This window comes from Nanorana parkeri, unplaced genomic scaffold, assembly GCF_000935625.1.
Source record: "Nanorana parkeri isolate BGI_ZX_2015 unplaced genomic scaffold, ASM93562v1 scaffold68, whole genome shotgun sequence".
NCBI lineage: Eukaryota > Metazoa > Chordata > Amphibia > Anura > Dicroglossidae > Nanorana > Nanorana parkeri.
The window spans coordinates 192,672-210,313 of NW_017306336.1; the positions used below are offsets into that span (position 1 = coordinate 192,672).

Below are 17,642 nucleotides of genomic sequence, written 5' to 3' on the forward strand. Positions count from 1 at the left end.
CCCCCCCCCGGGATCCGCCACTGCCCTCCACAGCTTGACATCAATGGCAGAACTAACGGGGTGCAGCGTTTGCAGCTGGGCCTGGGCCCTTGCGCTCCACCACTGTCCTAAAATCATTAGTCTGCAATGTTTTAGAAAAACTGTTGCATAACACTAAAAAAGTATCGGTAAATTGTATTGGTGCATCCCTATTAGTAACCCTTGCAGTGGGGCTACCCCCGCACTGCAAAGGTCAGCTGCTCAGTTTGGTTTAGGGTGGAAAATAAAAAAGTTACCCTCATCCTCGGAGCTGACTTGCTATCAGACCAGTCCCTTCCACCTTGCTCCCCCTCTGCTGCAGTGGTCTAAGGTCCCTGAGCCATCATGTTCTATGCACAGTGTATAGAATCTGTGGATACTGAGGCACATACCATCGCTGCAGTGGAGGAGAAGACAGACAGGAGAGAGTGCTGTCATAGCCGGCCTGCTCAGAGGATTGGGTATAACTTGATTATCCCTAGATCAAAACAAACAGTTAACCCTTGCAATGTGGGAGTTAAAAAAACAAACATTTTGCATCTTGAATAATTTACAATAATAAACAAGACATTTTATTCAACAGCATTTTCTGTCCATGAGATAAGTAATAGTGTATGTAAAGTATACAGCATATACAGCGTACAACATGTATTTTAATGATCAGTGATCAGTCTTCAAATCCTTACTCCAGACAAAGTATTCTTCAGGATTTGGATACTGTGGTGATGTTTTATAACCTCTGAAAAATTTGTATTGCTGTCTGTGCCCCTTGGGGAGATCACCTTAATTACTATCAAGATGACTGTGACTGTGAATAATGTCTGAGTTAAAAAAATGGTGCTGCAGCACTTGATTGTAAGTGCACCTGGGATTACAGTTTTCCCTTAGCCCCCGTGCAAAGTCAGAGCTTCCTGTAATAGGGTGGCAATGCTACTACACTGGTACTGAATTTAGAGCAGCATTGGTAGGCTGTGCATGCTTACTCTGCAGTGTCATGAGAAGCTAGCAACATCTAGTCCTTTCATCTGCTTTCTGGGTTGACAGCAATGCCATTTCTGCTCAGATCCTCCCTCTGTGAGCTGCAGTGAATTAGAGGGGAAGCATGTGAGGCTCAAATTAGGGTAAGGAAAAGTTAGTTTCTTTGTTGTAAATTAAGGGACACAGGATTTAGCTTTTAGATTTTGTAAATTCTAATTGGGTTATACTGCCACCTTCATCAGGATTTGAACATTGGCCAGCCAAGTATAACCCCTCTTTCTCCCAGCATTATTCAGTTTTTTTCTAGTATACTAGGAGGATGGACATTTATTCTCAGCTGAGAAATCTTAACTGTTTTACTTGCCATTTTCTTCTCTTTTTCAAGATTTTTCTTTACTCAAGACTTCTACATACTGCTGAGCTAGGCTCTTGATGCAGCTATCCAGATTGGTGTATCCTTTTCAATAGCTTTGAAAGCCATTCCTGGACCCTGATAAACCAATGATTGTGGGGCTTGTCTGGAAATTAACCTTCGAGCACTGGGTTCTTCTTGTGGCACTTTCTAGACCTTTTTGTACTGTTAGCTAGCGACAGAATGCTTTCTTAGTCCAGAGCCATGGCACAGCCTTTGTTTTGGGAAGTTCTACATTCATTGGTATTGTTGAGCTTCATCATTACCCCCTTCATCCATTGTTTTCCATGGAAAGAGTTAATGTGCTCGGGATTCAGGTGCCGTGCCACTAGCTATAGTGACTCACATGCACACTGTACACACTGTTCCCACCTTTTTACCCTGAAGTAGCATTTTCCTGCCATTGCTCCAATTTGCAAAAGACTCACATTTTCACCTTGATTAGACCTTGCTGCCAACTACAATGACCTAGTCATCTCTGACCCTCTGAACCTCTCCTACTGTTAGCAGCTAGTGTGTGAGTTCCCACAATCTTTCCCTGGTTTTCCCAGTTAAGTTGTCCCTATTAAATAGTTCAGCATGTTGGGTCCCAAATGTAGACTATAACTACAATACAGATTAGTAAACTAAATGTGAGATTGTAGTCCATCACTGGAGTGAGCTGGAAGCATTTGCTACCTTGCAACACCCACAGGGACCATGGGGGACAAAAGTAGTCACCCTCCAGAAGGAAGGACAGTGCCATCACAAATTCACAGATGATTTGAGGATCTACAGCCGAGTGATACACACATAAGATACATTTTTGTTATTAGTTAAGGTACTTGAGTGCATTTTTAAGATTTAACTCCTGAGATTAGTGTCACGTAAATAACACACATATGTTCCTTGAAACTTAAAGTGCATGAAATCTGATGTTACAGGTGTATTCTTTGTATGGACCTTTATTATGGTATCTATTTTTAAAATGCTTACTGGCTGTGTCATCTTGCCAGCCTGCAAATGATAAGGTATCCAGCCGTACAGAAAAGGTACGGTAAATGTTATCTACCAACTTTGACTTTCTTTTTGTGAATCTGTGTTATTTATAATAATGGGAGCACAGAGCTGTCTTTTTTGATTACAGGAGATGCCACATCTCTCAGTTTGAATGACAAATCTGGTCATCTTAAGCTGGATGGTTCTATCACCCACAAATGACACATCTGATAATGCTTTGAGACAGGTCTCAGCGTCAAAACAAACAAAAAGGTTTGCATTCACATTTTGAGATGGAAAGAAAGAAAACTAAAGTGGATTTTAATGACGGTATATCTAAAAATGGCATCCTTAATGTAATAATTGCTGGGCCCAAGATACTTCTACCTGATCCATTTTCTTGTCTTTCTGTATTTTGTAGTTTAACATCTGTGTTGCTGCAGGGCTTCTACTAAAGTGCCAATTAGCACTGGTAAGCAAGCATGCTGGATCTTTGTAAAACATTGTTTCCTGTCTCTGTTGTTTGCAGTGGTACCTTCAAACAGTCCCAGAAGTACTGATGGGATTATTGTCCCATGATTACCTTACATACTAATAACAAGCATCCAGAATGGATCTTGCCGCTGGTGATATGCTCACTCTATTGTATGTGGCATAATTTACTTCACACAGCCCAGTCACCCTGCAGTCCTCACAGCTGCTTAACGGCTAACTCATTCTGCATAAGCATCACATCGCAGATGAGTAAAATACATGTTGAGCATGATGTTGAGTCTTCAAAGTTTTACATGTTTTCAATGACATTAGGGTATAAACACCACAGATAACAATCGTCTAGCAGTTATTAACCTATATAAATGCTCAGAGCTGCACTCCTTTTTATAGTGAATTTGATCGTTCTGCATTATAAAAGAAAGCATTTATGAATTATTTGTGTAAAACCATAGCAAATCAGCAAATGGGTATTGCAATGAAAGTATAATGCCAGTATAAACATTTTGAGAAAAAAAAGGCTTTAGGGAAGCATTGAGGCTGATTTACTAAAACAATTGAAGATGTTCCCCCCCAAAATTTAAGAATGACGATTCACTTCAATTATCCAGCCGTGTAAAAAGCAAATTCTTTTTTATTTATTTCTTCTGCATACGAATGAATAATTGAATTGAATGTGTACCTTCTCATCTTCTTTAATAAATTAGCCTCATTTAAATTAGGTTTAAGTGAAAATTGTAGCTATAATCCTGCTTTCTGTATTTTATCTATTATGAATTCCAAAATCTCTTACTGTAAAATTATGGACGTCTACGAACCTTGTTCTGTAGTTCCTTATTCCAGCCCAATTTGTTTCTTTTAGATTATTGGAATTCTGGGACCAGGTGTGAGGGATTGGTCTCTACCTGAGGTTCTGTCATGCAGTAGATTTCAGTAATTGTTAAGCATGTGAGCATTCAGTTACCAACGGAAGCTGTGCAATACCAGATGGGGAAGAGGGGGGAGCAGGTAACAGAAGGAAATTGTTGCTGGAAAATCATTCATTCTGTTAATGTAATGCCCTCAGTCAGACTCTCTTTTAACAATTAGCATTTTTTGCAGACAAAATTGGGGAATTTGTGAGAGACTGAAGATATCATAATATAAAACTATGGCTAGCAGTTATGCTGGTAAAACATTATATGGCAAATTAAAATGCAGTTTAGGCTACATTCATGCCTAGAAATCAGAATAACTATACTAAATATGTAGAAGTATGTGTGGAGTGTATTTTCACTTTTGCAGCCAAATTTGAATAACACCTATTTTATATTTGTTACATGTTTCTTATTCACATAGCATAACTTAGAGAAGAAATCTGGAAATTTTAAAAACTAAACCTTGCAGTGGGGCTACCCAGTCCATTGACTTGCATTAGACATGAGAATGCTGATAAACATTCCAAAGCCAGAGCTTGCATAAAATATGTTCAGTTGTCAAAGAAAAGCTTTTCTTTGTACTGCAATTTCCTTTGAAATGCTAACGGGGTTGGGAGGGTAATGTTTACGATAATTAACCCTGTTTGTACTGTGCTGGCAGATCTCATTATTAGATTTGAAAAACATCTGTCGTAACAAATGGTTAAAGATCTAGCAACCTGGCTTCTTTCATTGTATGTTAATGAGGGGGAGCTCAGTCTGTCCTAAGTGTTTCTATTAGGACAGCCAGCGTTTCCTGTTATAGAAATAGAGAGAGAAGCTTGCAAAGGCCTGAAAAACAGAGATACCTAAAAGGTAAGAAATATAAAAAAAACTAAAAACCTTTTAGTTATGCTGTGTGAATAAACATATAGGGGTCTATTCACGAAGCAGCCGAAGGATCTAGCCGTAGCTTCTGCCGATCCTTCGGCTAGCTTCGGCCCCAGGACCCCTTTGGTTCAGTAGAACCGAAGGGCTGCTGTACAGGCTATTCACTATAGCGCGTACAGCTCCCGAACTTGGCCGAGTGGCTCAGTCGAGCCGAACGCATATGCCTTGGCTGGCCAGCCGACAGCCTGCTTCTGACAGCTGGGCGGAGATCAGGCTGTCTGGAGATCAGTGTCCCTGGTTAGCTGGTAACCAGGGACGCTGATCTCTCTGCAAATTTTTTTTAATATTCTATTATCTACATTTGTGCCTCAATTTTTTATTTATTTTTTACAAACCAAGAACCACCTTTGAGGAAAGTAAAACAGAACATCCATATTATTATTAGCTTTTTTTTTTTACAAGTCTTATATTCATTTTTAATTAAAGATTATCACATAAGGCACTAAAAAAGGAAAAATAGAAAAAAGCACAGAAAATGAACACCAATATCATTTTAAACAAGCTCACTATTTTTTAGTTATTTCACAAATGCAATAAGCATTTATTTTGTTGAATTTTGTTCATCATAGAAAGATATTATTCATATTCAATCATCTTTTTTTTCTAGCAGAGAAGCAGATATTTGTTTATTCACTTCAGTATCATAGGGAATGATAAGTTAATTTGCTGAAGGCATATTTTGTGCCTGGTCTATGCTGAGAATGAGAATATGTTATCCCAAATTGTTTATTTTTCTGACTTCAAAGGGTGGAAAAATTTAGCCTGTTGAACCTAAGAAGTACATTTCCTGACAAAAAAATAATAGAAATTAAACCACACAATTCAGTCACATTTTGAACATAATATCAGTTTATGTCTTTGTTGCTGAATAGTTCACAAACTTAAGGATATTAAAACAAATTGCTGTGCCTATAGCTTTACGGATGTGATTACATGCCATGCACCCCCCTTTTTAAAATAAATAACAAATACATTTGAGTGAGTGAGAATATATGGTGAACAATAAAAAAGCTAGATGTGCAATACCAGCCAGTCGGAGGCCCCAGCATTACTGCACCTCCCCTTTATTTTGCAGCCATGTGCTCACCTTACTGGTAGAGAATAAGGCAGCATTCCTGTTTTCTGCTGTTGTAGCCACTTTTCCCTAAGCTGAGTGTTTCCGTAAATTTAACTCTCCTGAGTTTTTTTTCTTCTGCCTGCTGCTGGGGGGTCACCCTAGCGAAAAAGAGAAAGTAATGCTAGGTTATGAATATTTGTCTTTACCCGACGAACCACTAAGACATTTTTTGCCAGTGGTGCATGCTGGGGAAGAGCATAAATATTTGGGGTTGACCTTGTAAGTGTCTCTCACCCATGAACTCCTGTCTGGGGGGGGATGTGTTGCTAACTATGTCTCAGCGAGGCCTGCATATGTTTGCCTGGGTTTGGGCCTGAAGCTGTCCTACCTTGGAGAGGGGGAATGTGAACCAAGATGGGGTACCAGGGTGAGTGGTTTTGCTGGAAAATGAAGTTGCATAGAAGCTGGTTGCTTGCAGGGGCTTGGTAACTTTTTTGTGAGGATGCATGAAGAAATCTATTTGCCAGCTTAGGTTCTGCTGTATGCAATGATTCTGGTCCTGGCTTAAAGATTCTTTGCATTGCATAGCTGGAAATTTTATATGAAGTCTGGAGTCTGCACATGTTCTGTGTGTCTGCAACTTTTGCCCGTATCTGCTCTTGAACCTCTGTGAAGGATAACATATTTCAAACACTTTAAAGCAACGGGTGCCCAACTTATATTTGCACCCCACAACCAGCCAAAGACATACCTCTGAGGTGAATTTATAGCTCACCCTACCTCTGGGGTCCTGCAGATGCTTATGCTGGTCACGGGGGTGCTACACTTGGCTAGTGGACTTCCTGGTATTGACCTTTGGTTTAAATTTAATAACTATTCTGCTGTTCTCCTTGGCACTGTGTCTAGCTGACTGGATTGTCCCTTGACTTGTCCCTAAACATCAATCACCTGGCACGGTGTACTGACCTGAATCCATCATGTCTGCATCCAAGGTGGTACATTGTGTGTGACTGTTGAAACTCAGAGCTGTAGGAAGCAGCTTGTGAGGGTACACAGCTCCTGCATCTCCAAAGAATTAAATAAACTGCCTGCGCACTTCTTCCCGCAGCTCTAGGCACAATAAAAAATGGCCCTTCACGCTTTACAGGGCAACATGCCCTGTGTGAATGAGGCCTTAGGGTCTACATACACTTTAAGAGACTGAACACAAGGAAGAAATCCACACAAACACTGAGATAGAAAGCTCTTGCTGACAGTTTTCCTGGTGAATCCAGGACAGTGTTTCAACAAGGCAATAGTGCTGCCAACCACCATGTCACCCAGACACTGTACCTTTACCAAAGCTCATATGTGATACCTATTAAACTATCCTTAAAGTAATTATGCTTTAAAATTAATGTATTACCCTTTAAACTTGTAACTTCTTCTTTAAACAATTTTGTTGAAACAAAAAATGTTTACTGTTCTGGAATTTAAAAGGAAAATCACAGCAGAGCCCGTTTGTTCTATGCATAGGAACTTGGCAGCTAATTCACTTAATGCTCCAAAAATGCTTTTAAAATATGATCACTTTTATGGTATTAAAGCAACAAGGAGAAATGAAATCCAAACCTTCCTTAGATTACACTATACAGCATCTCCTAGGAATGTTATCATGAAAGGAATCAAATGATTCATACTGTCTTCTATATCAAATGTCCAGACAGCATAGAGAGAGTAGATATATCATTTTTCTGAACAACTTCAGACAACAAATGTTCTGAAATGAATTGGGCTCCGACAAAAAAAAACAAAAAAACCATGATGCAAACCTAGACATTCTCAGAAGAATGATATCAGTGAAATATGTACATACTGCTATAAAGATTCCATATACTGTAATAGTACAATGTTTGCACATTTATGTGACAACTAGACAGTGAGGTTGATATTCAATGGAGCAGAGGTTGTTAGTTTTAATTAGTTTAGTTAAAAGGGTGACATCAATCAACCAATTCCTAACCAAAAACCAAAGTTTTTTTTTTTAGTCCCCATCAGGCATGATTGGGATTTCAGAGTGAACAAAGTTTCACCTTATTTCCTTATATTAACTTTTACACTTTTGTAAAGTTAACAGCCTTAATTCCTTTATTAAATCAACCTTAACGCATTGAAAGCAAATCACAATACATAACCTTTGGGTACCAAAAGTCTATGTAAAAGGTTTGAATTTTTCTAAATAACTGAATTGTTTCCTCTTGTGAGTGAAGACCAGGGCAGTCAACTCATAAATACTTCACAATGTGGTCTCATGTAGGATGCAAAATATGGTCTTTGTTTTTCAGCCAAGTATAATATGTCAATATTGAAGGAGTACTCCAGAAAACTGGTAGTTAGAAGGGGGTGGTGGGCAGGAGTGTTAACCTGACAAACTTCCGTGTCCCCATTTGTATGATTAATTCAGCTTAGAATACAAACACTTTTCTAATTGTCAGGACTCTGGCATATGTATCAGAAGATACACCACATCCCCAGGGTTATATGGTATATGTATTTTTAAAAGGAACGTTGAGTCTTTTTTATGTTATCAGATAAACATATAAAAACCATCAGTTTGAGTAAATAATCCCATCAATATGTGTTCATTTTTAACAGCCATGTACTGTATAGTTAATAATACATAAAGCAGCCAAAATGAATCATACATACTGCTAACTGCTTTGCAGTGCTAATGCAATAGTCGTGCTTTACTGCTCCTTCTCACAATGCAAGTCTTTAAGGTTGATTTACTAAAGGCAAAAAGTCTGTTCACTTTGTGAATACTGCTCTTTGTATTTTCCTTGCACATGATTGGGTAGCCTTTGCAAACTGAATTTTTACCACATTCACTAAGCTATGGGGGGAAAAATCTCTTACAAAGTAAAACATGCTCACCTATGGTTTATAGTCCCATCGCCTGGACACCAAGGACATCATTTAACTTCACCATGGGATCCTGGGAAAGCTCTCCAACAGAGTGCAGGAACACATTTCCTCACATCCTGACTAAGAGACTGCAATTTCTCTGTATTTGACAGTAGATACACTTTTAGGGCTCGTTCACACCGTGTGTGGTGACCTGCGTTGATCTACACAGATCATCGCTGGCTCACCACAAGGGCACATGGAATACAATTGTGTATGTGGAGCATAGAAATTAATAAAATGTAATTTCAAAAAGTTCAGTAAAGTTTAGAAAAAAAAGGTAAACAGTGCCTGACAGTATAACAACGTAAGGCACCGCCCCTTACTGCCGCTACAGATTAGACACCAGTCCATATGATAAACTGGCATGTGGGCTGGTGTGAACAAGCCCTAATGGTAAAAAACTGTTACCATTGAAAACTGAAAATACACTATACTTTCTGTTTCAGTAACTATATACTGTATATTGAAACATTTTGTATTCACATATAAGATAAGGAATTAGGTTACAATCACATTGGTGAACATATCTAAAAAGAAGTAAAGATTTCTTTCTAATAAGGATCTGCCTGGTTCAAATATCTGTGTGCAAAATTAAGTATATGACAGCAAGCAATTATAGGACACGTTTGCTTCTAATTTGATTGCAGTAAAGCACACATTACACTGGCTTATTAAAAAATCCCACATGTGTATCTGACATACATAGAATTGTAATGGAGAAATAAAGTGCAAGATGGAACAGTTAGACTTTGGCAAGGCAGTGCACAGCTGGCCAGATGTATGGGATGATGCTGGCAAGCTACATCACATACTTGCTTCCTAATGTTCACAATGGCCTCAGTGGCAAAATATTTCCACCATAATGTCAGCTTCGCCTCAGCTGCTGCAGCCAGTGGAAACCAACTTGATTATCTTACACTCCACTGATTTTTTTACTATGTGAAATAAATAATCGTGATGACCAACTGCAAGAAAGGCATACAGTCAGTAATAGTTCTTGGTAAGGGACTGAGATAAAACTGAGGATTTTTGGCAATACCAAATTTAAAGCCCCATAGAAATAGTGGTATAGGTAATTCATCCAACCAGTATTCACTAATAACTGAAATTGGTGATAGGGACCTTTGCAGACAGATGCAGTCCATTAAAAATGCATGAGGTGCACATGGACAGCAATAGCAACATTAATATTCCTATGATCATTTTTTTTTAAGAAGGTCAATGAATGAAATAATGACAAATGCTAACACTACAGTTTTAAAGTGCACCTGTGCCCAGACTATGAACATTTTGTATGCATTATTAACAAACAGGAAAATAACTTTAAAACAAGACATCCCTAGCCTCTGTAGCTGCTTTTAATGTAAAGTTAGTAATTCTCAAAGATCATAAAAAAATCACAGCATAGACTCTAGAGTTGGGTTTCAGTTGGTGCTTAGAAACATGTGCTTTGTGTTCATATTAGAAGGCTAGTAGCCTGCCAAAATATGTTCTCATAGAAAAACATAGGGGGGAATTTATCAAGAGACTTGCACCATTTTTCTGTCCTATTTTTTTAAACAACATTTCTTCCTCGTTATTTCCACCATATTTGTCAATGAAGTTAAACCCTTGTTAATAAATGTCCTTTTCAGCAGACATGTAAAAATTTTCACAAAAATGTTGGATCTACCATCTAGACAGCGCTAACTTACCGAATATAGCACAAACTGCCACCCGCAGCCGAAAATGTCGCCAATACTCGCACGATGCAGATGCAGTTGCCTCTCCTTTTGCCTGAGTCTAAAGTTTCCCTTCCAAATTATCAAATTAAAGTAATTATACTAACTTACACACATAATTGCCTGTTTCCTTGTTTAAACAATCTCCCGACCGCATTAATTAAATGTGAAATTAGTAAAAATGTATTCCCTCCAATCTGGATACATGCAATCAGGCACCGCAAGTAACCTCTTTTTTCTGTTTTAATGTCCACCAACCCTTTCATTTTAATTAGATATATGGCTATCCCTTTCTTCCTCCGAACCAATTTCCCTTACCTTTTCTCAGATTAATTTTGTTGGGCTGTAGATTGCGCTCCCCGTTTTTCCATCTGTTTTTTTTTGTTCTTTTAAATGTGCACTCCTCCTGCCGGATCAACCGGTTTCCCCTAGTTCGGCAAAAAAAATTCCGGCTGCTCAGGCTCTGTCTTATTATTTAAAAAAATCAAAATCAAATGCATAGTAAAAGAATAGCTGCAATTCTATTGGCTATTCAAATGTAAAAAGCCAATAGCAGCCACACCCGCCCACTGCAGCTGTCAATCAACCGAAGTGAACCCGAAGTTCTCCATCAGGTCCACTACTCCGGATTGACAGCAGGCAGTGGACGGGCTCAAATTGCAAGTCTACTATTCGATATTGCATCCCACAATATCCAATAGCAGGCTAGGGGATGACTAAAAACAGCGACTTCCCAAAGAGGGATGGGCGGCTGCTGGGAAACAGGGGGGCGGGACAAAGGCAGCACGGGCGGCACGGCAGACAGAAAGGGGGATGGCAGCTGCGACACAGAGCATGGGCAAGATGAAGCACAGGATGGAAGAGGCTACACCAGACCGGGAACAGAGGACAGAGGTGGCGGCAGCAGAGGAACAACAAGACTGGCAACAAAAAAAAGGTACCGGGGGAAAGGCAGGGGAGGTCGCTTAGCTGTCTATACTTCCCACTGGTGCCGGCTGCAGTGGTCTGTGTACCCGGGGGGATTCAGAGGGACACAGAACGCTACAGCCGGCACCTGCGGGGAGAAGAAGGAGGGAGGAAAAAACAGAAAGGAGGGGGCTGGAGACAGGGATGGAGGGCGTTGTGGGAGGGCGGCCAGGTTCCTGATTAATTAAAGTTTAATATACAGCGGCGGGCACAGAGTAGGGTTAGATAACATGAGGTGACATTGATTAGGTCAGTACTTAGCAGTGATCTGAGGGACTTCTTCATTTGCAAGGGTTTTAGCTGTATCTGCGCCTGTTTACTGACACCGCAAAATGATCGCACATTTTAGCATTTGCGAATTGTCGGAAAACAGGCGCAGTTAATAGTGGCTAGGAAACAAGCTCAGGGAGGATTAAAAAGACACGCAAATGGAAGAAATATGCGGTACAAGAAGTTGTGCAGCAAATTATCTAGAAAAGAAGCACAAGTCTCTTGATAAATTCCCCCCATTGAGTCTTTGAAAATGAATTTCTTCACAATGCTTATAGATAGAGAGGTGAATGAAGGCTTGTTGAAAAGTGCATCTGCTTCTTGTTTAGAATATGCAAATACTTTAGTGTGCATGATGTAGTCACAGATTCCCTTAAAATAGCTATGACTAATGCAGAGTAAGGCAGAAACGTGTTAGTAGAAGAGTGTGGAAAAAACTTGTATTTCCTTTGGAAGACCACTGTGTGCTGGTTCTAAAGTTTTTGGATTACAAGGATGCATGACAGGGGTGAGCTGTGTGCTTTGTGTTTCTAGACTTCACTTTAAAGAGTTTCTTTTCTCAAAGCATTTTTTGAGTTTTGAAGTGAGGAAGAGTTAAGCCCTGCATTTGTTTTTTATTGCTGTCTGAGGCACAGTTTTTAGAGATTTCCCCTTTCTTTCTGTCCAGGTGACAGCATGGTCCCGGTGAGAGAAAGTGAAGAACTGTCCCAGTAGGGACAGAGCTACCAAAAAAAATCTAGAGAATTTCTAACTTTCCACTACTCTACTACTAGAAAGAAAGAAAGAAAGAAAGAAAGAAAGAACAGACAAACGGCAATTAAAGCCTAGAAATATTAGAAGCAGGAAGGAATTTTAATCAATATTACTTAATGACACAACAGTGTTCCACCTCTTACTTGATCCCCTCTGAGTTTTGGCTCTCATACATTTGCCTTCAGATGCACTCTGCACCATCTTTAATTTGAACAAACAGCTCACTAGTCAAGCCCTTTCACTGGAGCTGGAATCTGTTATTTTATAGAAAAGAAAACCATAACCTCTGTTGCATTTCCCTTTGGGCAAAAAATATCTAACCCTTCCCTATTCTATCCCCCCAAAAAGCTGGAGTTTCATTTTTATTTCTCCCTTATTCATGACTTTTGGTTTATTCCACAAACACTGATGTAATTTAGAGTACTTTTTGAATACACCCTGATCTACAGTACATATTCATCATTATATACATCTATTCCTGCACCTGGCCCCAAACAGACAGTGACTTGTAACTGAAAACTTACTTAAAGACATTTAAAACAAATGTGTTTTTTGCTGTTTTCAATTTCAGCTGCTTATCAGCATTCAGGCTCTGGCATTTTAGACGCTTTGGATTTAATAAACAAAGAGGATAAGAGCATGCCGCCAGTGGGAATATAATATTATTTTGAAGAATAATATCCCACTGTTAGATATGCAGCGGTGAGAATATTGATTTCTCCTGTGTTGGCTGTAGGTACGAGACTTCCTTCTCACACTATTTCCTCACCATGGAAGAAATTCTTCCTTTGTGTCTGCTGTTACAGTAATAAAAATGGAATCCTGGGATAGTCTGTCTTTCATCCTGCGAAACAATTGAAATATGAGGTCTTTTGAAATCATATTACTTCTCAGACTTTATTTAACAATACCAATATTTGCAGCCTTATTTAATAAAAAAACCCAAGGCATTAAAGTGGTCTTAACAGACTGCTAACACTGTAGGGCTCTTATATATGGGCAGCAGATACTGAACTGCATAAAGTGCCCATGTTTACTTGCCGACACCCACAATATTCTCCTGGGAAAACTAGTGTATGTCAAAGACTAGTGCTACCTGCACATTGAATCTAAAGTTTGGGCATTTGAAGGTAAATTTATACCTAGAATATTTGGGCAGTGTGTTGAGTTGGGTGGGCGTCAAAGACACCTGTCATATGTATGATTTTTCCACACTGAAAAAAGGAATAAAAAGCAGGCTCCTACATGCAGTATGTTCTACCCAGGGAGTGCCTAGATGTAGGATGAGCAATTTCCAAATATTTTTAATGCTCTGAAGTGGGATCATGACCCCTTTCCCTTTATGATGTTTATTGCCCTTATAACCAGCCTTTAGAGCCAAAAGCCACCGTTTTCATGCGGGATCCCAAAGCTCAGAGGCTCTAAGAGAGCTCAGGGAGATAAAGGAGAGTGTGTTTAGGCATGTCTGTAAGCTTGCTTTCATCTCCTTATGTTTACATTTATTAGACTAATTGTAGTAGAGTCTTGTATAGTGTTAGTCATACATTACTGCAGACAGTTTGGTGTTTAATTGATTCCCTTTATTGGCTACCTTAAGTTACTAAAGATGCAAGCTTTTAGGACTCATTGGCTTCCTTCTTTAGACAGTGAATGTCTAGCTGTAACAGAAAAGTATTTCTAGCACTGTATTATCTTTCTTTCCACATCTCATGCTGGGTCTTCTCTTCAGTTGTCTTGGATAAACATAGAGTTCAGGCTTCCTTCATTCAAAAATCTAGCCATTAGCTGAGAAGTTATTGGATCCTGGCCAGGCAATAGTTTTAAGAGTACAGATAATTCTCAAGAGGTGATTTCCCATGCTCACTGCTGACATAATTATATACAATGTCATAGAAACATAAAAGACTGTTGGCAGAAAAAGATTGAGTGGTTCATTGAGGTTGAAAATGTGACATGATGACACAACCCTTAAGATAATCTCCTAGAAGCCCATGTGGGTGATTGTGGGTGGAGGTCTTGTTTACAAAACATGATATGAATTAATTCAGTGGCTCACTATTAAAACACATCTGCACAGTCTGCCTCATTACTAATAAACCCTATTATGACGTGGCTGACATATGGGGAATCTACAATGTGTATGCTCCAATCAGGTCCCTGCATGACACTGTGGTGCACTGTTCTGCCATGCAGTGACCTGCAGTGGCATCCAGTGTGCTGTGATAAAATGCAGCATGTTTGCATTTGATTGAAGCACAGCACACCGCAATCACACCCGTGTTGTGGTGTGAATAAGACACATATAAATCCATTGTTTTCCATGCGTCGTTGCGGTGACCTGAATTGATTTGGTGTGGTACAATACAGGTCACCGTAGTATAAACATGTGAATGAGCCCTTAAACCTGGTTAATAAAATCATGTTGCAGTGGCGAGACACACTTTATGGCTGTGTTAGGGCCTGATGTAAAAAAAAAAAATAGGTAAAGCTAAAGCAGAATTTACAACTGTAGCAATGAATCAAGCATTGGCTTTTGTTTTCTTATCTGCACTAGAAACATTGTAGCTGCAATCTGAAAGAGAACCACCCTTACTTTAGCAGCAGTCTCTGTATATGAATCCCTGTGCTTTTGGCAATGATGAGTAGAATAAGCGAACACAATGTGCTTTTTATTTGTGTGAATAATGCATTTGGCAAAGACAATGCAATGTACTTGGCTGTAACTGTACAATATGTTATGTATTTGTGGGTTAAATATTTCTGGAAGCAGAATATGCGGTTCAAATGCCATGGGCACTAGTGTATATAACATCATTGTTTGTACTTCTGTACATATTGTGCTGTCAGAATAGTGCTTCTAAGCCGTAGACAACCTTCTGTCACCTTTGAATATTTCTGTTTCATAAAAATGTGCAGTTTTGTCACTTTTTTAATCTATTATCTTAGTTCAAATGACCTGGCATGCTATAGTTGATTGTTATAGGCTATAAGAACAGACAGATTTTATGCACAGCATGAATCTGCTGCAATTTGTGTTTACTGTGGAAACATTACAAATCTTCATTTATGGGTCAGACAGTTATGTATTTTACAATATTATGACAACTGATCCACAATATATGTGAATCTCATATGAAAATTTAAAAGCCCATCTCCAGGCAAATATTAACTTCTTCACCCTCCTATCGGCTCCTGCTCCTTGTTAAATAGATTTTTTTTTAAATAATTATACTTATGGCTGCCGTCACTTGGCTATCAGTGGTGCTCCTTCCCAGGACTGCAGACCGGTAATCCAGCGCTGCAGTATGTGGCTTAACCCCTCACTGTGACATCATCAAGATGTGCAGCCTTCTGCAGCCTGAGATTACCCACTGCTGCACAGCCAATAGAAAAATTACACCTGACCTAAGTAGAAACATGGAAGCCTGAAGAAGTACCCTTCCACCCTACAGACAGAAAGAGAGAAGACTCGGGTCCTGTTGTGTCATATGGCCATGGATTTAGGTACTTATTTTGGCTTTTAGATTAGGCTGCAGCAATTAGTAAAGCTGGGTGTAATGTTAGTAGGGGGAGTGTTTTGCTGGCGCAGAGCTTTGAAGAACAATTCTACACATCATATACCATAAAATAATTACTTAACTACAGGTTCCATCCAGGAAACATTGCCGCTAAACTGAAGTTATCAACTTCACTCACTTTACCTTTCATTTGATTATATGTAGTTCTTTGCAACACAATTCATTAGGCCTCTAGATTATTTTTATGCAAGACTGCAGCGTATTGTCACATGATTTAGAGCTGTATAACATCTATCTCAGGCTAAAGTGTCTTAGACTGCCAGTGCTTAAAGAGAGTAAGTCATAGATCAGGCTTGTCTCACAAAGTAAGGATACCAGCAACAGCAAATATACTGATAGTTAGATGCAAATTATGAATACCAGGGTGAGAATAAGACTCTTATCAGGTACTCAATTTCAATAAAAATGAATTATTCATGGAAATTAATCTAGTAACTGGTTATATAACAATTTGTGTTGTTGAAAACTAAACATTTCCTATTATTGTTTCAAACAAAAATAAATAATTTATTGAATATGCTGTCACCTCAGTTATTTGTGAGTGTTCTTTGTTGTTGCTGTTTTGTTAAATACCACAGTGTATCCTGATTAGAGACTAAAGGTGCCCATAGACTGCTCGATTCTCGTACGAGAATCGCGGAAAATCCCACGATCGTACGAGAATCGAGCAGTGTGAACGAAGACGTGCAACCGTTTCTACTGTACGGTCGCAGTCTTTTGTCTAAGGAGCACGCTAGAAAACCAGCCGAAAATCGTACGATTTCGGCTGGTTTGAACGGTGCTCGGGAGACAAATGCCGAACGGGCCGGTGTGCGCACGCGCACACTGCCCGTTCAGCATTGCGGTCATCAGAAGCCCGCCGCTCAGGGGGGCAGGCTTGCGATGATCGAGAGTACGATCTGCCTGTCCAAGATGGGCAGATCGTACGTTTTTTAAATTAATTTACAACCATTGCAAGACTAAGGTAAAGTGTATGGCCACCTTTACATGATGTGTGTTAGCAGTAATGAATGAGATCCTTTTCACCTGGATGGGAATTTGAGCCATTTTGCTACAATATAAACAATTTTAATCTGAGAGAGTGTTAGATTTTTTTTAAAAAGAGATGCATGTTTTTACCATATGTACTCCAGCCCAAGGTTCACCTCAAACGCCATTATAAAAAAAGTAAATAACATAACAGACCTAACATTCATAGTTACAGCAGGCTGACTATCGTAGCCAGTTCATGCTGTTGTCTGCTCTACTGTGGGAACAAGGTCATAGTTTACAAGAAGCACCAAGAGGTGTGTAATGTAATTTACATATTTGATAAAGAGACTGGAGGGTTAAAGCTAGCCATATAAGACCCAAGTTTTGGCCCATTTTTGCTAAATTGGATGAAATTTTACCAATGGGTGGCCTTTCAAGCACCACCCAGCTTAACAAAATGTAATTTCAAAATCAAAGGATGTGGGTGGAAAATTGTCGGACAACAGTGACTGCCTACTAGAGCTGCAGTAACTGTATTCAGGCAATGGCACATTGTGGAAATACAACTGTGACAGTAAAGCTGACAGTGAAGATTATTCCATCCACACTTTTTAGCATCTTTTTTTTTTTGGGGGGGGGGGGGGGATTCAGTGT

The 17,642-nt window shown here is 39.4% G+C and overlaps 1 protein-coding gene across 1 annotated transcript in view; it reads left to right on the forward strand.

Moving 5' to 3' along the window:
- The window catches only part of TMEM132C (transmembrane protein 132C), a 374,589-nt gene that overhangs the window by 143,700 nt on the left and 213,247 nt on the right, over positions 1 to 17,642 (forward strand). The window lies entirely within an intron of this gene.